This window comes from Vicia villosa, unplaced genomic scaffold (assembly GCF_029867415.1).
Source record: "Vicia villosa cultivar HV-30 ecotype Madison, WI unplaced genomic scaffold, Vvil1.0 ctg.001741F_1_1, whole genome shotgun sequence".
NCBI lineage: Eukaryota > Viridiplantae > Streptophyta > Magnoliopsida > Fabales > Fabaceae > Vicia > Vicia villosa.
Window position 1 is genome coordinate 417305 of NW_026705713.1, and position 14310 is coordinate 431614.

A 14310-nucleotide genomic window follows, 5' to 3' on the forward strand; every position below is an offset into this window, starting at 1 on the left:
CAAGTGTCAAAACATTACATATATATAATAATACTAATGGATAGTAAACTAAAGGCCCAATACTAATTAAAGCCCAATTCAACAACATTTAAAGATCATAAGAACATTCTAGAGAACATTATAAAATAAAATACTAATATAAATTCTACTTCTAATTAATCATAATCCTTACTCTATCATTGCCGTCGGGTTCACTTGAACCTTGTCCTCAAGGTTCTAACATTAACCCAAAAATAATAGAAAGAGATGAGGTGTGAGAATTGGAAGTGACCATTTCTTTAATAAAGAAAAGTAAATATCTCCACTTGAGTGTGATTATGAAAGAGCAACCATTTCTTCAAAAGTGGAATCTAATGGCAGAAGTGATGATGCATTGTAATAGAGATTGATTTGTGAAAATAGCTCCACTTTTTTTTTTTTTTACGTGATAGCACACAGAACCACTCACTTTTAATCACATCAATTCCTTCCTCTTTTCCCAACTCAAATAATCAATCTTTTTTATGAATAGTAGCTGACACGTTGAAGAAAGGTATTTTGTCATTTAGCTTCACATAAGATTGTATTGGGAGTGAGAGAGATAATTATACTATCACATGGAGAGATAGTACATTGAAAACCTTTCCTCTCTCTTTTCTTTCCTCTCTCTTTTCTTTCTTTCCTCATCTTCCACACCTCTGTGTTTCCTTTTCTTTCCAACAATACTAAATAATAATCCAAATTAAGGAAGCAGTATAAAAATGATAGTTGTTCTACCGGAGATCCTTGCAAACCTGTCAGTGTTCCCGATGGCCATAACAAATCCGGTGGTTTTTTTGGTGGTCGCAAAAATGGGTTTGAGAACATCACTGATTGTTGTTTCAATGTTTCTGTCATTAATATCAGAGAAGATGACACTAGAGGTGATGTCAAAGGCAACAAATCTGGTGGTGGTGGTGGAGACGATGGCTTTGATGGTTTTGGTTGCAGATCCGGTGGTTTCGCCGGAATAGTCACCTGAGTTATCGTCGGAAAAGATGTCGGGGATACCGTCGGATTTTTCGTCGGAGTAGTCACCTGAGTTATCACCGGAAAGGATGTCGGGATACCGTCGGGTTTTTGTACCGGAGATGCTGTCGGAATGCTTGCCGGAGTAGACACCGGAAATTTCGCCGGAGAAATTATGTGTGAACCAGAATTTTCTTTTTTTTCTGTCTGTTCCTCTACATTTCTCTTGAAAGCATATTTTTCTTTAAATTTTTCATGTGACTTTTTTAGTGAATCAGAAATATTTTGAATCTGTTCTTTCAAATCTTCTCTATATTTGTTTGAGATCTCATGAGTCTCAATCACATATTGTTTTAGAGTTTCTAACTCTTGGTAAAATGTTTCTTGAAATGAATCTGTGGGCAGGTGAGTTTGTTGGGAAATGGTATAGGATGGATGTAAATGAGGTGAAATGGAATAATGTTGATGAGATGTTGAATCTGATAGCTCTGGTGTGGGTTGGTATGAAGGAATAAAAGGAGTTGAGATATTTTGTTGATAGAATGGTGTGTAATAGTCATATGTAGGTTGTAGATGTGGTGTGTATCCATGATTATAGGGTAAATTTTGAGATGAAGTTAAAGGAGAAATGTTTGTGGAATAAGATGGAAATGAAGTAACAGTGGTGATATTGGGATGATATGGATAAAATTGAGTAGTGAAAGATGAGGGAAATTCATATGTCATTGTAGGGTTTTGGTGTTCAAGAATGAAAGCACCAATTGATAGGAAGATTCCTATCAAGACTATAAAATTAGGGTTTGCTAACTAAAAGGGGAAGAACACTAAAAGTAAATGAAATTAAAATAAAAGATAAATTTGATTTTTTTCATTGATTGATTTTCAAGTGTCAAAACATTACATATATATAATAATACTAATGGATAGTAAACTAAAGGCCCAATACTAATTAAAGCCCAATTCAACAACATTTAAAGATCCTAAGAACATTCTAGAGAACATTATAAAATAAAATACTAATATAAATTCTACTTCTAATTAATCATAATCCTTACTCTATCAACGGCACTACCCACCACCACCTTCAGCTGACCATCACGAGACATCATCAGCTGCCGCGGTATGTTTCAGAATAATTGTGTTATAGTTTGGGATAATTGTTTCAGAATATCTCTAAATGGTTAGACGTTTCCTAAATAAAGTTGATCTTAATGAAAAATCTTTTTTCGTTCTGCACTCGCATAACTGTGCTCTGATTTCAAAATATCACAACCTCTTTCTCGTGCTCCAATTCTCTTCAAAGTATCAACAATCATCCCCAGCCGGAAGCGCAGCACCATAAACCGCAAACCACGGCGCTACCCGGGGCAAACCATCCAACCATCATTGCAGGTTTGTAACAAGTCCAGTATCTTTAGCAGTATATTTTACTATTTCCTTACTTAAACATGCATGCTGATATTTTGTTTCACTTGAAGCTTGCTCCTGGCAAAGAGTGGTGTTGTCATGCATGCTGCAGGATTGATGATGATGAACTATCCATGCCAATCAAATATTTGATGCAGTCCAAATCAAAAAAGGTCACTAAAACGTTTGGGTGAAAGAGGCGTCACCATTTGTATCTGTGCAGAAAAATTTTAACGTAGCAGATTATGGCTATTGTGTGGAGTCTTTGGTTGAAGCGCAATGCCATCATCTTTAAGGGAGTCTTTCAACTTCGATGAGTGTATGTCGATGATAGTCCTTAATGCATGGAAGTGGATGTGCTCCTTTTTTAATTTTTTAGATTTTAGTAACTTTTATGTGTGGAATACCCTACCACTCCTTTGTTTTAGGACGTAGGGGTTTTCGGTTCTGTAATCGGGTGGAGTATCCCTTATACTCCTTTTAATTTTTTTTTAATAAGCAATGGAATTAAAGGGAGCAAAAGGGATGCTCCACCCCAAATACAAAGAGATTACAAGACAAAACACAAAAGAGGTTGGATATTCCAACCATAGTAATTACACAACGGCGCCTTCTTATAAAAAGAACCTAACCAATTCCACGAAATGATAACAATCTCCGACATGCAGTCTATAAAATTGAAGGATTCGTCTTTAAGGATAATAGCATTGCCTATTTAAAAAAAATTATATCAGAAGATATTTAACTTAATGCCTATTGTTATTGCATACAGACCCTTGGATTTTTTTTTGACAAAATATGCTATCAGATATTGTAACCTTTATATGTATAGTACTGCGCATATATCTATACCAAAAAGTTTATTTAGTGTGTCCAATGTCCATGCATACTCCCTTCATTATTATGGACGTGGCTAGATGTGTTGGATAAAAATACTACATGTCTTTAAATAATATCTATATCAGTTTACATATTAAAATAACTATTCCTAGGCGTCTATCTCTTTGGCATTCCTTGATTGAAAAAATTCAAAGAAGGTTGGAGTTTTAACCATGGAGACGTTTATTCTGTCAATGACATTTATCACTTGCTTACCTGGGATGCAACTGTGGACTCATTATCTCTTCAGGATTTGGTTTGAAATAATGTGTTACCTCTAAAGATATATTTAATCTTTTTGTGCTGTGTTATTAAATGATTATTTGATTATCCTTTATCATGTATCTTTTATCCAATCAAAGAAAATTTTGATTCGAATCATAAAATTCTTGATTCGAATCACAAAAGGGCTTGTACTCGAATAAAAAGGAAGATTTGAATCATAGATTTTGAATCATGACAAAGGAAGATTCGAATCACAAAAATAATTTTTCTTTCTTTTTAGTTATTGATTCAAATCACTCGCTCTCTTGACTCGATTCGTACCATTTTCTCTTGACTCGTACCAAATGAGTATTTTCTATCATTTTTGTCTTATTTCCAACGCATACTTAAATCATTTTTGTAAATACCTCTCATAACATGCATATAATTTTGTGAATCGTACCACACACAACACATTTTTCTCAAACTTTCAAAAAGTATTGAGGTTTTAGTTTTTAGATTGCAACAGAAATTTCTCTTCATTTTAAACCTCTAGCATCTACGATTTTTGTTGAGTATTAAGAGCTCGCCCATGTCATGGTTGCAGGGAGCTTTTATTTATGTGTTTTTAGGGGAATTTCCATTGTCGTTCTCCAATTCGTCAATCAGGGTAGAAAAGCAACGCGTCATACGCTCAACACCATAGCAGGAGGATTCTTCGGAGTTGGCGAAACCAATTATGCTCGCAAAATTTATCCTCACCAAATACTAATCGTAGAAAATCTCCATGAGGACAAGACCGTGGAGACACCAAAGGCCGTGATTGGCATCGAAGGTCATTAACGTAGAGAATTATCAGAGAGAAATGCGTTTGGCGTCAATCCCCATAACGATGACCTCATAGTCATTGCAGTCAAATGCAAGGAATTGGATAATAATAGGATTCTAGTGGATCAGGGAAGCTCCGCCGATATACTGTATTGGGACACCTTCGAGAGACTACGTCTTGACCCCTAAGACCTAAAGCCTTTCAAAGGATCATTGATTAGATTTTTGATAACACGATTTTATATCGTATATTTAGCTTGAAATCCATAGATATTTATAGCATTTTCCATTTATTATGTTAATTTATTATGGTATTACGCGAGTATTTGCTTTGTTTCAGGTTTTACACTCTAATTACGACTATTTGCGAAAAGGAAAGAAAATGGAGCATAAATGACCAATATTTATGCCTAAAAGATGAAAAAGGAGTGCTGAAGTGAAAGAGGGGTGCAATTAGGACCCAAAAGGCCCAAAAGAGACAGTTCAGCCCACTATGGAACCAAAGGCGCGTGGCCCAAACCTTCCCAGCAAGTGGAGACGCACGTCTCCAACGTTCTTCTGCCACGTCACCAAGAGGAGACGCCCGTCTCCAACTACTCCTGGATTTTCTCCACTTGAGACGCACGTCTCAAGTCGTTCAAAGAGGTCTCCCCAAATAGTGGAGACGCACGTCTCCATACCCAGTCTGCAAAGCTTCCTCTTTTCGCGCAACGTCACAGCAAAACATCTCCTATAAATAGAACCTGCTACCTCACTTCCAAAGAGTCCGATTTCCTGCCAATGAAGTGCTGCCGAAATTGTACCGCGAACCGTATTTCTTTATTCTGCTTTCATTTAAACACTTATTTTCTCACAACGATTTCTACACCGGAAATTGTTGTGAACTTTTTATAGATCTAGTCTTACGTTAGATTTATCGCTTCTTTTATTTTTCCTTGTTTTATTTGCTGTAATTCCGAAGAACGATCCAGCCAACCTGTGGTGGAAGTTCAGTACTCGAAGATCCAATTACCATTTATTTAATTCAGGTTTTTTTTATTTACCGCCTTTATTTATATTTATTTGCACGATATATTGTATGCCATTTACTATGCCTATTATTATGAACCGAACCGATTTATGCATGTTTAACCATATTAATATGTCTGGCTAAATTATTAAGATATCGGTATGTAAAGTAAGTTAACCGTAGGGATCCGAAATAAATTGGCTTAATTATGTTTTATTAACTATCACTTGTTTTTGGTCTGTATGTCTAATTTAATTAGTAAGTCTTAAAACCAATAGAGCGAAAGTTTGAGGGGTTAAGACGGTCAAAGGTTAAAATCAATAGAGCGAAAGTTTGAGATCTTTAACTAGATAGTAGACATAGGACATTAGTTTTAAGGATGGCGAAAGCGTATTAAGACTAATTAGAACTTATTTATTTTCAAAAATTGTTTTTACACCCGAGCGGGATGGCGAAAGCGTACGTTAGGGATATTAGCATGTTCCGAGTCAACAGAGCGAAAGTTTGAGATTAGGAGATTTAAATAGATAACAACTTCATAAAACGGGCATTTTATTAATTACGTTGTTTCCAAAAAGCTTTTCTAAAATCTAATGGGATGGCGAAAGCGTACATTAGGATTAGGACAGTAATCTAAATCAACAGAGCGAAAGTTTGAGACGAGGATTTTTAATCAATTGAATTAGTAAAGATTTTTAATTAAATTATGCAAAAGCCAATGGACCTTCGGATCACCTTAAGTTAAACGAAATACATACTGATATCTGTCTTTTATTATATTATTCATTTCTCACAATCACTTTCCCTTAAGAACAATCGAAATTTTAGTAGCCCTAGCTTTACACAGTAACCTTAGATAACGGTAGATCGATTCATAGTCCCTGTGGATTCGATATCTTTTTAAAACTACACGACACGACTGTGCACTTGCAGTCATCAGATTAATAGACACGTAAAATCGCGATCAAGTTTTTGGCGCCGTTGCCGGGGACTATTAAGTCGATATCGTAACTCACTGTTACACCGTAGAGACTAGGACAATTCTTCCCTTTCTTTCTGAACGATTGTATGCCAAATACTCGTTCACAAGGAGGAGATTTAATACAACGAATTAACGAGATCGAACGTTTCATTAACGTCAAACGTCGAGCTCGCAATCTTCCCGAAGTAGCACCAATTCCGATTAATCTGGAATTGATTTTTACTGATCAAATTAATCAAATCACCCCGAAGTTAGAGATGGCTGCTATTCGTCCTCTTAGAGACTATGCCGCTCCTTCGCGCGCTGAACCGCATTCAAGTATCGCACCACCTGCGATTGAGGCAAATAATTTCGAACTCAAACCTTCGTTGGTCCAAGCTGTTCAACAGAATCAATTCTCTGGAAGCCCTGCAGACGACCCCAATCTCCATTTATCCGTGTTCGTGCAATACGCCGACACTGTCAAAGCCAACAACGTTAGTTCCGAAGCTATTCGATTACACCTTTTCCCTTTCTCCTTGAGAGATAGAGCGAGAGCGTGGCTTCAATCCCTGCCTTCTAATTCCATAACTACGTGGGACGAATTGAAAAGAGTATTCTTAGCGAGATACTTTCCGCCTAGCAAAACTGCTATGCTCAGAGGTCAAATCAACGGATTTTCCCAGAAAGATAACGAATCACTCTTCGAAGCTTGGGAACGTTACAAGGACATGCTTAGAATATGCCCTCATCATGGACTCGAACCATGGCTGATCATCCATACTTTCTATGGTGGTCTCTTATATAACACCAAAATGACTATAGATGTCGCTGCTGGCGGAGCATTAATGGACAAACCCCATGATGAAGCATACAAACTCATAGAGAACATGGCACAAAATCATTACCGATGGGGTGGAGAACGAGCCGCTCTAGAGAAAGCCCAAACCAAAGGAGGAATGTACGAAATAAGTGGTATAGACCGCGTTAACGCTAAAGTAGACACTTTAACTCAGAAGATCGAGAACTTAACCATCACTCCTTCAGCCACCGCTGCCGCTGCAACACCTAACTGCGAGATTTGTGGATTGACTGGACATGCAGTTGCTGAATGCCAACTCTTGACTGGAACTCCATCTAATCAAGTAAACTATGCTCAAGGAAACCCTTATTCTAACACGTACAACCCTGGATGGAAAAACCATCCGAACTTTTCTTATAAAAACAACAACGCGTTGTACGCGCCTGGACAAGCACCTGCTGTACCACCTGGCTACCAAAAAGCGCCTGTAGCTGCTCAAAACACCCCTAGGAAGTCAAATCTAGAAATCATGATGGAGAACTTTATAGCTTCCCAACAACAAACCAATAAGCACTTCCTAAATCAAAACATCCACAATAGCGAGCAACTAAAACAACTATCGAACAAAGTAGATGCCTTAGCTACGCATAACAAAATGTTAGAAACTCAAATCTCACAAGTAGCTCAACAACAAGCACCTACTGCTGCCCCTGCTGGCACGTTTCCTGCTCAACCTCAACCCAATCCTAAAGGACATGCGAACGTGATAACACTACGAAGTGGAACAAATTACGATGGACCCATAGATCCTAGAACTCAAGACGCGCCCATGTCACAACAAGAGCCAAAGGAAACCCAAAAGAAAACAACTGACAAACAAACTGCTAAGACTGATGAGAACAATAACGAAGTGGAACCTGAAAAAGAGAAACCTTACGTTCCACCACCACCTTATAAGCCACCAATTCCTTACCCTCAGAGATTAGCTAAATCAAAAACTGAAGCGCAATTTAAAAGATTTGTAGAACTTCTGAAGCAATTAAACATAACCATACCATTCACAGAAGCCATAACTGAGATGCCTTCATACGCTAAGTTCCTAAAAGAAATCCTATCAAACAAAAAGAAACTCGAGGATAATGAAACTATAATGCTTACCGCTGAATGCAGCGCTATCATCCAAAATAACATGCCTCCAAAACTGAAAGACCCTGGTAGTTTCTCTATACCCTGCGTAATAGGAAAAACCATCATAGAGAAAGCCTTGTGCGATTTAGGAGCCAGTGTTAGTTTGATGCCTCTTTCGACCTGTAAGAAACTCAATCTAGGTGAGCTTAAAGCAACGAGAATGTCTCTTCAACGAGATGACCGTTCAGTCAAATACCCTGTAGGAATGTTAGAAAATATCCCTGTTCGTGTAGGTCATTCTACATCCCAACTGACTTCATCATTATGGATATCCAAGAAGATTCTAACATCCCGATCATACTAGGAAGACCATTTTTGGCAACCGCTGGTGCAATTATAGATGTCAAGCGAGGAAAGCTTACTTTCGAAGTAGGAGAAGAGAAAATAGAATTTATATTTTCCCAATTCCTAAAAGCACCCTCTATAGTGGACACATGCTGCTCCGCCGACTGTTGGAGCGGTAAAGCGGCAAGCAACAAAAGTTTTGGAAATATTTATCCGGGAATTATCGTGTCCACAGAGATTGGTGAGAAGAACTGCCGTTCGACTATCTCGCGTTCTAAGTTTCATGAATTGGGTGCGGAAAGGTAAATGCGGGAAAAGTAAATAAAAGCAGATAAACAATCTCAATAGTCTAAGAGAAATAGTTATGGAGTTGCATTTAGTTCTACCCGTCGAATACTTAAATCTGAAGATCTATCGCTCGACACTCACAATACGCATCAACATCACCGGGCATCATTCGAGATGCCACATCAGTGTCCATGTCTGCAACACCGACGAAAGCTCAACCGTACTATTCACATCAGCGATTTCTCCACCGACACAAACAACACGGAGGCATTAGATTCGATACCCACTACGATTGTTAGTCCTGAATCCATGTCTGCAACCCAGAAACTAACAGTTATCATTCCTAATCAAGATCTATGGTGTCCATGTCTGCAACAACACAAATCCAGAGCATTTAAGCAAAAAGATCAAGAACAACAACAATGATGATTTGTAAAGCGAATATATAAACGATCCCAAGATCCACAAATATACATACAATAAGAGTAGAAACATACATACAACACCCACCATTGGAATGAAACAAGGGGAAGAGAGAAGATGAATCGGAAAGATCTCACCGGTACAATGAAATCGAGTCAGATCCATGATCAATCCACATGACGTCGCACCCAATGGTGTTTCCTAAGCCTCTAAACTACCAAAAATGGATCAGAGCTCAACTTGTCAAGAAGAGGTGATAAAAAACCTAAACAAATCTGTTATTAACTATTTATACAAAACTGAGTTTCGCAGTGGGCGCGACGCGCCCTACTTCGGTGCGACGCGCCCTGTATAAATTTACCAAACCGCCCTAGCGCGCGACGCGCCCTAATCCGGCGCGACGCGCCCTAACTTCTGCCAGCTTTTGTTCTTCAAACTCAAAGAGGGTGCGACGCGCCCTACAGCGCGCGAAGCGCCCTGCACCAGAACAGCAGAATTATTTTCTCTTTGCTCTCGCAGCCGTGTCTTAGACACTTTATTCCTCAAGGCTCCGAAAACGCAAGAATACCTACAAAAATACAACAAAACTATCAAACGGTATAAAAGTATATGAAAATACAAGTATTCGTAAAGTAAACGTAATTACACAAAAACGGGGAATTATTCAAACGGTATTAACAAAAAGCATTGATAAGTGCCACTATTTACATACTCAAAATAACACAATTTGGCACTTAACACCGACATAATCGACGAGTGTGTTAACGAAATAAAATCCGAACCAAGTAAGGAAACCGAGATCCTAAAATCTAGACCGCCAATCTTTGAAGATGACAACTGGCGTGGGGAATATCAAGATAACCATCTGAGTGAATGTCTAGCCTTAACTCCTGATCCTATACCTGGACCGAAGAAGCCTGCTATAGAACTGAAAACATTGCCTACCGATCTTAGATACGAATTCCTAGACGAAGAACTAAACAAACCAGTTATAGTAAATGCCAACTTAGGACAAACCGAGACTGTAAAATTACTTACTGTCCTGAGAAAATACCCAACCGCTTTAGGATATAACATATCAGATTTGAAAGGAATAAGTCCTGCCCTCTGTATGCACCGCATTATGCTCGAAGACGATTGTAAAACCTCTAGAGAACATCAAAGGCGAATAAATCCTATTATGAGCGATGTGGTTAAAAAGGAAATCCAAAAACTGCTAGAAGCTGGAATAATATACCCTATATCCGATAGTAAATGGGTTAGTCCTGTTCATGTCGTACCAAAGAAAGGAGGAGTCACTGTAATCACTAATGCAAAAGGAGAATCTGTAGCACAACGTACCCAAACTGGATGGATAATGTGCATTGACTATAGGAAGCTAAATAAAGCTACCCGAAAAGACCATTTCCCTTTACCTTTCATAGATCAAATGCTCGAACGCCTAGCTAAACACTCACATTTCTGTTATCTAGATGGATACTCCGGATTTTTCCAAATTCCTATTCACCCTGACGACCAAGAGAAGACCACATTTACCTGTCCTTATGGTACATTCGCCTATAGACGAATGCCTTTTGGGCTCTGCAATGCACCCGTGACCTTCCAAAGATGTATGATGGCAATATTTGCCGACTTCCTAGATGGAATAATGGAGGTCTTTATGGACGACTTCTCTGTCTGTGGAGGAAGTTTTGAAACATGTTTAGAAAACCTTGAAATGGTACTTAAACGATGCGTAAGCGTAAACCTAGTCCTTAATTGGGAAAAATGCCATTTCATGGTTCGACAAGGAATTGTACTGGGACACATCGTATCTGATAGAGGAATCGAAGTTGATAAAGCAAAAATTGAAATTATCGAAAACCTTCAACCTCCCAAAACCGTTAGAGAAATAAGAAGTTTTCTAGGACACGCTGGTTTTTACCGACGCTTCATTAAGGATTTCTCTAAAATAACCAAACCGTTAACCGAATTACTTATGAAAGACGCCGAATTTATTTTCACCGATAAATGCACTGAAGCATTTCAAACGCATAAACGAGCATTAATCTCTGCGCCAATTATGCAACCTCCCGACTGGAATGAACCTTTTGAAATAATGTGTGACGCAAGTGATTATGCTGTAGGAGCCGTTCTAGGGCAAAGAAAGGATAAGAAACTACATGTCATATACTATGCGAGTAGAACCCTAGACGAAGCTCAGATGAATTATGCCACGACAGAAAAAGAATTATTAGCTGTCGTATTTGCATTAGACAAGTTCCGTTCTTACCTGGTAGGAGCCAAAATAATCATATACACTGACCACGCCGCCATTAGGTACCTCCTAACCAAAAAGGACGCCAAACCAAGACTTTTGAGATGGATCTTGTTACTACAAGAGTTCGACCTGGAAATTAAAGATAAAAAGGGCACTGAAAATGTCGTAGCAGATCACCTCTCTCGATTGGAAAATCTGAAACCCGAAGAAGTACCAATTGACGATGATTTCCCTTATGAAAGACTCATCGCTCAGTTAGAAGCCAATGAATTCGAACCATACCGTCCAAACTCTGAAACCAACAAATTAGCAGAAATAGCTTTAGCCCGATCTGACACACCTTGGTATGCAGATTTCGTAAACTACCTGGCTGCTGGTGTGCTTCCTCCTGATCTAAGTTACAACCAGAAGAAGAAATTCTTCCATGACCTAAAACATTACTATTGGGACGACCCGCTCCTGTTCAAAAGAGGCCCCGATGGAATATTTAGACGTTGTGTACCCGAGGAAGAGATAAGAAGCATAATAACACATTGTCATTCTGCACCGTGTGGAGGACACCATAGCACATCTAGAACCTGCGCCAAAATCCTTCAATCTGGACTCTTCTGGCCCAACCTGTGGAAAGACGTTTATTTTGCTGTACTAAGCTGTGATAGATGCCAACGAACCGGAAACATTTCAAGACGCGATGAAATGCCTCAAAAAGGCATTCTGGAAGTAGAAATATTTGACGTCTGGGGAATAGACTTCATGGGACCGTTTCCGTCATCGTTTGGAAATCAATATATACTCGTAGCTGTCGATTACGTTTCAAAATGGATAGAAGCTATTGCTTCTCCTACAAATGATACACGAGTAGTTATCAAACTTTTCAAAAACGTCATCTTTCCTAGGTTCGGTGTGCCAAGATTGGTAATTAGCGATGGTGGTTCCCATTTCATTTCAAGAATACTTGAGAAACTCCTTCGAAAATATGGAGTGAATCATCGAATAGCCACACCATACCATCCACAAACAAGCGGACAAGTAGAAGTATCTAACCGCGAAATAAAACAAATATTGGAGAAAACTGTCGCTATATCTAGAAAAGATTGGTCAACCAAGCTGAATGAAGCTTTATGGGCTTATAGAACAGCTTTCAAAACTCCAATAGGAACTACCCCATTCAAACTCGTTTATGGAAAATCATGCCACCTCCCGGTAGAGTTAGAACATAAAGCCTATTGGGCCATTAAGAACTTAAACCTAAACTACACTGCCGCTGGTGAGAAACGACTTCTAGACATAAACGAATTAGAAGAACTTAGACAAGACGCCTACGAAAACGCCAAAATCTATAAAGAGAGAACGAAAAAATGGCACGACAAGCGTATATCTAGGAAAAATTTTAGCATAGGCGATAACGTACTTTTATTTAATCCTAGACTAAAATTATTTCCTGGTAAGTTACGGTCCAGATGGTCTGGCCCTTTCGAAATAACTAACATATTTCCGAGTGGAGCAATAGAAATCAAAGGAGAAACCGTCAAACCTTTTGTCGTAAATGGGCAACGTCTTAAGTATTAACATAATCTCAAACACGATGAAAACATTGAACATTTTAAACTTGACGAGCTGCCCGCTCATTCGAAAAAATAGTTTTCTATTTTAAAATCGTCGAGCTTACGACATAAAACAAAGCGCTTGGTGGGAGACAACCCACATTTATTTACTCTTTTATTTTATTCTTTTATTTTATTTTTTATTTTTTATCTTTATTTTTATTTTTAACTTTTTATTTTCATTTAGATATTCCGTTTTTAATTATTTTCATTTTAATCATTTTTTCCAATTTTCCTACATTTTATAATAATTACTATAATTATAATTGTTATCCTAAATCGTGAAAATATTTCCTTTTTATAATTATAATTATTATTATAACTCGTTACTTAATTTTATTTCATTTACTTTATTTTATTTAATTTTATTTTTAATAAACACTAGCCTAGTTCTAACTTAATCTTAATATTTTCAACTTCTAGGTTTTTCATTTAACTACTAACTACGATGCAAGAAGTTGATAATATGGAAGTTGTGTTCCGTGGTAGAGGACAAGAAGCAAGATTTAATAAGCTGGCTGAAAGACACAGGGATTTGACTTGCTATCCTCACCAACCAACTATGGTGAAACATGGTATCGAAGAGAGCATCCTACACCTGCTAAACCAAATTGGTTGGACTGGTTCTCACCTGTTCCGCAAATTTAGTACTTACCGGAAGCTCACTCTGGAATTCTTGAGCTCCCTGACCTATCTTCCAAACTGTGGACAAGGACTGAGAAAAGGAGTTATTCTCTTTAGACTCTTTGGTATGGAATTTAATTTCTGCATCCGAGATTTTGCTGAAATGCTAGAACTACCTCATGGATCAGATGCATACACCAAAGTAACTGAAGACAATCTTGCCTACTGGGAGTTGGAACGGTATTGGGGTAAGATCACTGGAAACGATAACCCTGAAGAGAATGAATTTCAATCTGAGAACATCTATAACCCCGCCTTCAGATACTTCCATAAGATCCTTGCTCACTACATTTTTGGTAAACCCGATAATGTCACTGAAGTCTCTAGAGAAGAGTTGTTCATCATGTTTTGTACCTCTCAGAATCGCCCGGTCAATGCCATCGCATTCATGCTAACAAACTTCGAGCGCATCACGCAAGACAAAGTTTCACCTATTATGATCGGCGGATTCGTCACTATGATTGCTAATGCTATCGGAATGAGAGTACCTTTGCTTAGATT

At 38.2% G+C, this 14310-nt stretch overlaps 1 non-coding gene across 1 annotated transcript; it reads right to left on the reverse strand.

Moving 5' to 3' along the window:
• Window positions 1-6928: 6928 nt before the first annotated feature.
• On the reverse strand, window positions 6929-7035 carry LOC131636452 (small nucleolar RNA R71). Its single transcript, XR_009294095.1, has one exon. It is a non-coding gene; the product is annotated as a small nucleolar RNA R71 (small nucleolar RNA).
• Between the last annotated feature and the right edge of the window lie 7275 nt (window positions 7036-14310).